This window comes from Littorina saxatilis, unplaced genomic scaffold (assembly GCF_037325665.1).
Source record: "Littorina saxatilis isolate snail1 unplaced genomic scaffold, US_GU_Lsax_2.0 scaffold_1218, whole genome shotgun sequence".
Lineage (NCBI taxonomy): Eukaryota > Metazoa > Mollusca > Gastropoda > Littorinimorpha > Littorinidae > Littorina > Littorina saxatilis.
In genome coordinates this window covers 1-10,000 of record NW_027127372.1, presented here as the reverse complement: position 1 = coordinate 10,000, position 10,000 = coordinate 1, and the positions used below count along the sequence as shown (strand labels likewise).

Here is a 10,000-nt window from a genome sequence, read left to right as displayed (position 1 = left end):
GGAATTCGTTTTTTGACTCACATGCGAAGCAAAAGTGAGTCTATGTACTCACCCGAGTCGTCCGTCCGTCCGGCCGGCCGGCCGTCCGGAAAACTTTAACGTTGGATATTTCTTGGACACTATTCAGTCTATCAGTACCAAATTTGGCAAGATGGTGTATGATGACAAGGCCCCAAAAAACATACATAGCATCTTGACCTTGCTTCAAGGTCAAGGTCGCAGGGGCCATAAATGTTGCCTAAAAAACAGCTATTTTTCACATTTTTCCCATTTTCTCTGAAGTTTTTGAGATTCAATACCTCACCTATATATGATATATAGGGCAAAGTAAGCCCCATCTTTTGATACCAGTTTGGTTTACCTTGCTTCAAGGTCAAGGTCACAGGAGCTCTTCAAAGTTGGATTGTATACATATTTTGAAGTGACCTTGACCCTGAACTATGGAAGATAACTGTTTCAAACTTAAAAATTATGTGGGGCACATGTTATGCTTTCATCATGAGACACATTTGGTCACATATGATCAAGGTCAAGGTCACTTTGACCCTTATGAAATGTGACCAAAATAAGGTAGAGAACCACTAAAAGTGACCATATCTCATGGTAGAAAGAGCCAATAAGCACCATTGTACTTCCTATGTCTTGAATTAACAGCTTTGTGTTGCATGACCTTGGATGACCTTGACCTTGGGTCAAGGTCACATGTATTTTGGTAGGAAAAATGTGTAAAGCATGTGAGTCGTATGGGCTTTGCCCTTCTTGTGTTAAGTTTGTTGTATACGTACAGATTTCTAACTGTGTGCAGTTTTGATTAACAGTTATATTTGATATAATTACTACTTTAAAACACTCTTTTAGTTTAGATTTTTAATCTTTATTCTATTGTAGAAAGAGACTGAGGAGGAGGAAGAAGATCATTACCTTAGTTTGATTGTTATTTTGCAGGTTGTGAAACTGCAAAACAAGTAGGAATGATTGGGAGACTTCCAAGGGTGTAAAGCAAATGTCATGGAACAATTTGCACTCTTCTGTTTGACAGTGAACATGTGTGAGTATTTCAGTTTTCACTCTCTTGTAAATCACTTGAGAGACCAATATAATATTTTACACGGGAAAGGATAATCCTTCCAGGAAATATACCAACCTTAACGACCTGGCTGCTCTTTTTATGTGTAAAATGTTTAAAACAAATATGAGATAATTTTGCATTCTGACACAGGTGTAACAAAAACCAATTGTGCACAGAAAGGAGCCTGGTTCAATTACAGCAGCACATACGTACAATTGTAGGATGCAGTATAACTTCTTCTTCTGCGTTCGTGGGCTGAAACTCCCATGTACACTCGTGTTTTTTGCACGAGTGGAATTTTACGTGTATGACCGTTTTTACCCCGCCATTAAGGCAGTCATACGCCGCTTTCGGGGGAAGCATGCTGGATATTTTCGTGTTTCTATAACCCACCAAACTCTGACATGGATTACAGGATCTTTTCCGTGCGCACTTGGTCTTGTGCTTGCGTGTACACACGAAGGGGGATAAGCCACTAGCAGGTCTGCACATAAGTTTACCTGGGAGATCGGAAAAATCTCCACACTTAACCCACCAGGCGGCCGCGACCGGGATTCGAACCCTCGACCTTCCGATTAAGAGGCCGACATCTTACCACCACGCCACAGCGCCCGTCAGTATAACAATTATCATGTAACAGGTTCAGCAGATGTTTTGTGATTTACGAGAGTGTTTAAAGAAAGGGAAGGACAGTCGATCTTCAACAAGTTTGAACTACATTTGGCCTACGATTTGATCTGCGATCAGCTCCTGATTGGATCGCGGGAATAAATCTCACGATTGAATCGCCCGTGTGACACCAACTTAAGTTTTCTTGCAGATCTGTGGTTTGTAATTCATGTAGTGAAAGCAACTAGTGTCAGTGCAGGGATGTTGCTACAAATTCATACCAAAAGGACAAATGTCCTAGATATATATTCAGCATCAATAGGACATTTGACCGCTTTCAGAAATTTCAATAGGACGTCAGGATTTTTTCATTTTCAAGAATGACACTCGCCGTGTTTCCCCCTGTTTTTGACCCTAATGTAGCACAGGATGCCGTTGAATAGTCAAATGTGTTCAGCTTTTGTTGAACTTTGGCAGGCTTTAGATTTTTTTTGGTGGCATAACTCAGTGCGCTTCGTCAAAATGTCTCGAACTGAAAGCAAAAGCAGAAGCAAGACTTAGTCAGTTGGAGTTGTCTCCCATACTCCTAACTTTAATGTGCTGCAGACGGGTGTCACCCAAACGCAAGATCCGCACTGCACAACTTCAGTGCACCTGTATGCGAGAGTGCTTGGTCGCTTTGGTCGCTTTTTGAAAATGTGTATCTTGAAAGGAACATTAACGAATATCGCGCTGTCCGAAGGAATTGATTTCTTATCGGACAATGCCAGCGCTTAGTTCAAAACCGTAGGACATCTGACCGCCATGCGGCTATGTGAATCGGACATTTGAGCCTCTAAATCGGTCTATGTCCGATGTCCGACGCCTAACGACATCCCTGCAGTGGAAGATTTGTCCAGTCTTTTCGGCCAATGAAGCACCATACATTTTATGCCGACAGAAGTCTTTTTGGGACAACATGATGATTGACTTCATTTATGTGCCAAAAGGCAAAGATATCGACAAGAATGAATGCTTTTGACATTAAATGAAACATTTATAGACAGTTTCCAACTCACCAGAGCTGCCAAAGAGCCTTCACTTGTGCAAAATGATGATTGTAATCAGACGGGTATCAGAAACAATCTCTTGGTAACTTGCACATCTCCCTCCATGGCGACGTGACAGCGCGCATTTGTTTGTTTATCGCGTAACAACACAGTTCAACTTTGTGTATAAAATATCATCAATGTGTGGCGTGTAATCTCCGAATCAGTGCGTTCCCAGGGTAATTCAGTGTGAGTTGAGGTAGCCTGCGCATCATGTGTGACGGCATGAACAAATTTGATAGCAATATTTTATACGGGAAGTAAATTTAATTGATTCTGGCTCAGTCTTATAGATTTTGAATGCAGTGTTTTGGTCGTGTATATGCTTTTCTACTTTGAAGCTCATTTGGAGCGTTACGCTGATCAAAGTTAGGTACTCAAAGTGTGACATCAGTCCTATGCAGGTTATGCCTTGAAACACACTCGCATTTCACAAAGACACTAATAAATGGCAACATTTCTGTTTTATTAGATAATATTTAAACAATAAGAACATAGATACGATTGTTATTAACAACATAAAACGTGAGGTAAGTCGGCAAAGACACTCCTAGTGTTCTTTTCCATTTTGGGTCGCCACATTTGCTACCATTTTCACAATAAATTTTAATATTACCATATGAGTTGTTCTTTGCTACTGGTCACAAGTGGGGGTCAGCTCACACGGACGCATTTTTCAATACATTCTAGGGGAGAAACTGGTCACAAAGCACCCAGTACATGACAGAGAGATAGGAGAATCGGCACAATCAAGAAAATACCAAATTCATTCAATAAATATGGAAATATTAAGATTTACTGTGAAAATGCTAGCAAAAATGGCGTCCAAAAACGGGAACGCACACTTGGTGCGTCTTTGAAGACTTACCTCCCGTTCTGTGTTGTTGATAATAGTCGTGTTTGTGCTGTTTTTGTTTAAATAGTATCTTATAAAACGGATGCAGTCCTAGAAATGTTGCAAATTATTGTTGTCTTTGTTGTTCTGAGGTGTAATCTGCATACGGCTGATGTCCCACATAGGGTACCCCACTTCGATCAGCGTTTCACTCCAAATGTGCTTCATAGTAGAAAAGCAGATACACTTCCAAAACACTGCATAACAGATCTACAAGACTGAACCAGAATCATTGAAATTTACTTCCTGTATAAAATATTGCAATTAAATTTGCTCACGCGGTCCCACATGCAACGCAGGTTACCTTCGCCTTCGATTCAAAGTAACTCCACGCTAACTGAATTACCATCGAAACGCGGATAATGAACTGATTCGGAGATTACACGCCACACATTTATGATATTTTACACACAATTTTCAACTGTGTTGTTTCGCGATAAACAGCCATAAACAAACAAATGTGGCGCCGCCACGTCGCTTCCGAAGGAGAAACGCAGCTGGTTACCAAGAGATTGTTTCCGATACATGTACCTGTCGGATTAAAATCATTGTTTTTCACGAAGGAAGGCTCTTTGGCATATCTGGTGAGTTGGAAACTGTCTATGAATGTTTCATTTAATGTCAAATGCGTACATTCTTGTCGATATTGTTACCTTTGGGCTCATAAATGAAGTCAATGGTCGTGTTTTCCAAAAGTGACTTTTGTCAGCATAGAACTTACTGTGCTTTGATCATTGACTGAGAAGAATCTTCCGATGACACTAGTTCATTTCACTACGCGACTGCAGATCTGCAAGGAAACTTATGGCAGGGGAAATAAGCTTAACTGAAGACGAATAAGCGGAGTAACTGTTCTTCAACGGATTGCTCTCACTGATCTAAATATTTAGATCTTGTCGTCTGCTAGTAAGTAGTCTTCGGTCGTCTGAAAGTCACATCTATTTCGACTGTGTGCATCGATCCGTGTAGTGAAATGTTGATCTGTCATGATTTGGCAACATAACTTCGCTACATGTGCTTCGAGTGTATCTCCCCGTTAACCATTTGAAAACGTCTTTTAACAAGACCATGTTTCGACAGCCCAGACGGGGAGGATCCTCGATAGCTCACAGGGTATATAATGTTTTCCGCTGTTTTTTTAAAGAATCCTTTCAAATTTACTATTCCAAAAGTAGATCTACCTTATGACACGACTCGAGTGGCAAAGAACATTCTCTGCAATTCCTGTCTCAGTCCGTGCAGCCGTTTCGGGTCCTATCGTCATCATACAAACATACACACAGACACACAAGAACCAGCTTTAAAAGTTAGATTATTTAAGAACCATGTGAACCAGTGATTTTTTCTTATGTACATCAGATACTTCTGCTTCTGCAGTATTTCTGCTTTCTGAAAAGCTATATTTCAAAAACAAAACTAAAGATTTGAATTTTGACCACTTTTCCCCCTTTCTGTCAGTAGTACTGAAGAACAACTCGCATGTATTGAATGATCGTAGTATTTTCTTTGATTGTGGTGATTTTACTATCTCTCTTTTATGTACTGGGTGCTTTGTGACCAGTTTCTCCCCTGGACTGTATTGAAATATGTGCATGTTTGTGTGAGCAGCATGACCCCCACTTGTCACCAGTAGCAAAGAACAACCTCATTATTATGCAATAGCAGATATTTTGTACAAATATTTGCTCTTCTTTTTAATAGATTTACTTTAAATATTTTTCAGAGTTCTAAATGGTTGGCTACACTGTAGCAGTGACTGTTGGGGGAAGGATCAACTTCAGCTCATTTTCTGACCTCATGGATGATCAACATGTATGCAGATTCTGCTGATCGCCTGAGCTTCCTGGGTGTGTACATATTTGTATCTATATTATTAAAAGGCCCACTTTGATCGCCTGAAAGTTTGTATGACACATGCAGTTCCTATACCCTCCAAGGATTGTTTAAACTAGAACGCAATACTTAGACTCTGGTTTAAGTTTAAGTTTAAGCCATGAAGCTCAAACTGCTTTCTTTCGCTTATGCCTCTTTGCTGATTTGTTTGCATTTTGGCATAAATTTAGACACATTTACGGCAAATCAGTAAGCTAAAATCCAGAAGAATCTGTCAAGAATCGCCTTAGCGAAAAGCATGCAAGTGCTTTACATAGGGCCACATTCAGAGACTGTAGAGTACACAGAGACCATTCATACTTCTTTGCGCCAAGGTAGGACTGGCTATGTCTTTAACACGGCTTTGTCAACATATTGTCATTTCTGTCCGGCCAACAGTGCTGCAAAGATTCATTGGATTGAAAAATGTGTCCGTTATCGTTTGTGAAATTTTTTTTTTTAATTAAAAGACCTGGAAAAAAGCCCCAGAACAGATTATATAATAATTGATTTTAAATTTTCGTTTTAAATCAGTGTCTTTTCACAAACTAGCCTTTGTTATTTTGAATGCATAGTTCAGTCTTAGAGTGAGAGAATGTGTGAGGCATAAATTGCTTTTGACAACAACAAAAGTTCCCGTTGAATCGAGAAGCTCCCCCAAAATCATTTTTATTACACATGCCTATTATAAGCCAGCATAGTGCAAGCAGATTTATTTGTGCATGTGCTTGTATGTACAAAGACAGATCATTTGTACAAGTGTTGGCTCTTCATTTTTAATTCTTTTTTCAGGATCCTTAGTTGGGGGTTCCACGGTATCTGTGACTTTTGGGCAACATATCGAGTTCTGGTGGTTTTTTGACCTAATGGATCAACATGTGTGCAGACCTGCTGAGTACTTGAGGTAAATTGGTGCAATTAGATATATTGTTCTGCCTACCTGAGAGATACCACCCATGTGATAAATGAACCATCTCTTCACAGGCGTGTCTATCATGTAAATGAGGTTGGTTTAAACAACATGCCTGACAGGGATGTCATTTTCCACTGCTTATGCAAAATCTCCGAGACAAACTTCATTCTCATGGCAAGCCCAAAAGTGTTGCAAGAATGACTTAGCATCTGTGACTTTGTAATCATGAGCAGTGGAATATGAGGTCCCTGCCAGACTAGCTAAATTGACATGACCTCAATGATATTCCCACATGTGGGTGTATGGTTTAGTTATTACATGGGTTATCTCTCCGGTACATAGGATGAAAACAGAATACTACATGGCTTGCTGTGTGGCACCAGATTTACACTTATTGCTTTTCAAATGTTGAAATATTCACTTTTACTTTTGTAAACCTGGTAACACACAGTAGGCCATGTAGTGTTCTCTATTTGTATCATTGAAACGCTTCTGTCCGTCAATCACACTTTAAATTGCCTTACATTTTGGATGACATATATGCCACCCCTTTGGTATTCCTCTAATAGTTTTAGCTAAATAGAAAACTTAGTTTCAGCTAATCGCTATGGAGTATTCTTTCTTTCTTTATTTGGTGTTTAACGTCGTTTTCAACCATTCAAGGTTATATCGCGACGGGGAAAGGGGGGAGATGGGATAGGGGAAAGGGGGGAGATGGGATAGAGCCACTTGTTAATTGTTTCTTGTTCACAAAAGCACTAATCAAAAAATTGCTCCAGGGGCTTGCAACGTAGTACAATATATGACCTTACTGGGAGATTGCAAGTTTCCAGTACAAAGGACTTAACATTTCTTAAAAATTGCTTGACTAAAATCTTTACAAACATGGACTATATTCTTTACAAGAAACACTTAACAAGGGTAAAAGGAGAAACAGAACCGTTAGTCGCCTCTTACAACATGCTGGCAAGCATCGGGTAAATTGTTTCTCGTCCCAACCAATATGGGACTCCCCCTAACCCGCGGGGGGTGCTATGGAGTATGCAAACACTTGAATTATATGCGATGAAACACTCAAGCTGCTTTCTCTTGCTTATAGCTGAGAGCAGCACTGCAGCAGTGACTGTCGGGTGGAGGATCCAGTTCTGCCTGTTTCCGACATAATGGATCAACGTACATGAGTGCAGACCTGCTGAGCACCTTATCTTCTTGGGTGTGTATAGATGTATATACATTTATTGTATTAATAAATTGTCACACACACACACAGATATACTGATAAACACATTCACGCCTTCACACATGCAAGCACAAACACACGCACCAGCACGTTTCAAACGCCCACCACCACCACCGTCTCAGTCGGTGCAGCTGTTTCGGAGCCCTTAGTTTTATAAGTTAGATATGCACTGAAAGCCACAACACTTTTAAGTTAGCTTTCATTATCATTCTCTTAACTCATTGTCTCCCAGGTACGGATATATCCGTACCCACTCATATGGCTCAATCTGACCTGGTACAGATATATTTGTACACACAGTCACTTCCTGTAATGTCGATCTAACGCCTGCATTCCAGCACAGTTCCTACACAGTTACCACAATTCTGAGTGACCTGCTGCAGCACAGCTGGTCTCGGCTAAAGATAACTTGGTCAACATAGGTGGGGTAGAAAGTGTTAAGTATGGCCCTATTTGCTTCAGTTAGCATGCTTTCTCATAGTCATACTGCTGTCATTGCAGGTTCCATTCCATGCTCTGGTGTGGGTGTCATATGCAAGAGAGCCTCCTGTTGACTTCCCGGCAGATATGTGCATGGTGAAGGACCTTGATACCACTTACAGACGTCAAAGCAGATACCATTAGAGAACAACCAGAACTGTTCAGCGGGTGCCATCGGCGAACATGAATACAAGTTACAGAACAGGAAAGCATATGTCACTGGCTAAGGGAACCGGACATCAGCTACTATAAACTTAATCAGATGCCTGTAGCAAATAATCTGGACACCAATCACAAATCAAACAGATGTGGAGGACAGAGAACATTGCATTTGATTATTGCCATATATGATTGTAACCCTGTTTGGAAAAAAGGGACATAAGCCACACTATATACTTTCTGGTTGCATGCTGAATACTCTCCATTGAACATTCAGTGAGTTTTGACTCACCTGGGCCAGAATGTATGTGTCGAGGATAGAGAACTGATAAGTCTCTTATCCCGGGGTTAGTTCAAAAACAACATGGCGGCGGTCGCACTTCAAGTGCTAAGAAACCGTGTTTTCACACACAGGAATAACCTGTTTGATGTATATGAACTGTTAAAAACTTTTCGGTTTTGCCGCGCTGATTTGTGTGACCACTGCCGGTGTTAAAAACGAATTTGAACTTCAAGTCGAAATGGCGATCCACCCAGCCCCTCCCTTTCCCTCCAACTTACTTCACTTGAATCCTAGAACAAATGTCCTTGTTGGACCGCATTTTGCCTTACCTAATGTGAATTTGCACAAGAAAACAACAACGCGAAGAAAACAATGGCACGAGAAGAAGACCGGAACCCAGTTCAAAAAAACATTTCGTCACGCTTTTCATGACGTCAACGTCTACATTGATCATTTAGAACAGAGCGACGTCACCTTTCGAACGCGGATTCCTGAATTTAGAACAACCTTGACATTCTATCATGCGCAGAGATTCGGAAATCCCCATGCCAAAAATAGATTGAGGGGAATGCTTGGGTTAGTTATCTTTTCTGTTGTCTCGACTCATGCATTGCGCTAAAGTATCGATGATATCCTGGGGATAGATAGACCGAGCTAAGCTTTTATCCCGGGTTAAGATAGACCTGGACACATACATTCCGGCCCTGGTGACTAATCAGGCTGACTTACAATGGGTAGACAGAATTGAACATTGTTGTTTGCTTGGATGGTTTTCAAGGTAGAATTTACAAAGTTAACACACTGCTATGGTTTGATCAATTTCAAACATGACCACATGTGGCATTTTTTCAAAACCACATTTTTGACAAATATCGAGGATGTGTTGCAAAAGCATGTGTTCATATTTTTCTGAAATGTTTTTAAAGCTAGATCTTTGATACTTCACAGGCTATTGAAGTTGGATGACCTCTAGATGTGACCCATGTCAAGTTGACCCTCATAAACTTTTAAGTTCACAGAGGGGTTGAGTTCTTTAAAAAAAAAAAATAATAACAGAGAAATAGTATTATTTTCAATGTGTTTGAAGCAAGATCTTTGTAACTAAATAACTTTTTCTATGTAAAGTCACACACATACAGGGTTGGATGACATCAAGTCAGCTTGATATATTGCATTAATCAATTTCAAGGTCAGATTGGGGTAGAGTTCTGGTCAATAATAGTGACAATTATTGTCTCACTTGATTGTTCAGTTAGGTTCTTGTCACGTCCAGATGCAGGTTACAGGTTTTTTTCATGTACTGATGTTATCATGTAGGCATGGTCACTTTCAAAGCTAATCATAGAAATTAACTTGGCTGAAGGGGAGATAATTTTGATAAAATATGTGTTG

At 40.2% G+C, this 10,000-nt stretch overlaps 1 long non-coding RNA gene across 4 annotated transcripts in view; it reads left to right on the top strand.

The window, feature by feature from the left end:
• Nucleotides 1-9,628, top strand: part of LOC138955817 (uncharacterized) — a 15,820-nt gene extending 6,192 nt beyond the window's left edge. For all 4 annotated transcript variants that reach the window (XR_011452380.1, XR_011452382.1, XR_011452379.1 and 1 more), the window contains exons 4-8: nucleotides 946-1,048; nucleotides 5,385-5,508; nucleotides 6,326-6,437; nucleotides 7,546-7,659; nucleotides 8,188-9,628. This is a non-coding gene — a long non-coding RNA (uncharacterized lncRNA). The remainder of the gene's footprint in view (nucleotides 1-945; nucleotides 1,049-5,384; nucleotides 5,509-6,325; nucleotides 6,438-7,545; nucleotides 7,660-8,187) is intronic.
• Nucleotides 9,629-10,000: the final 372 nt, after the last annotated feature.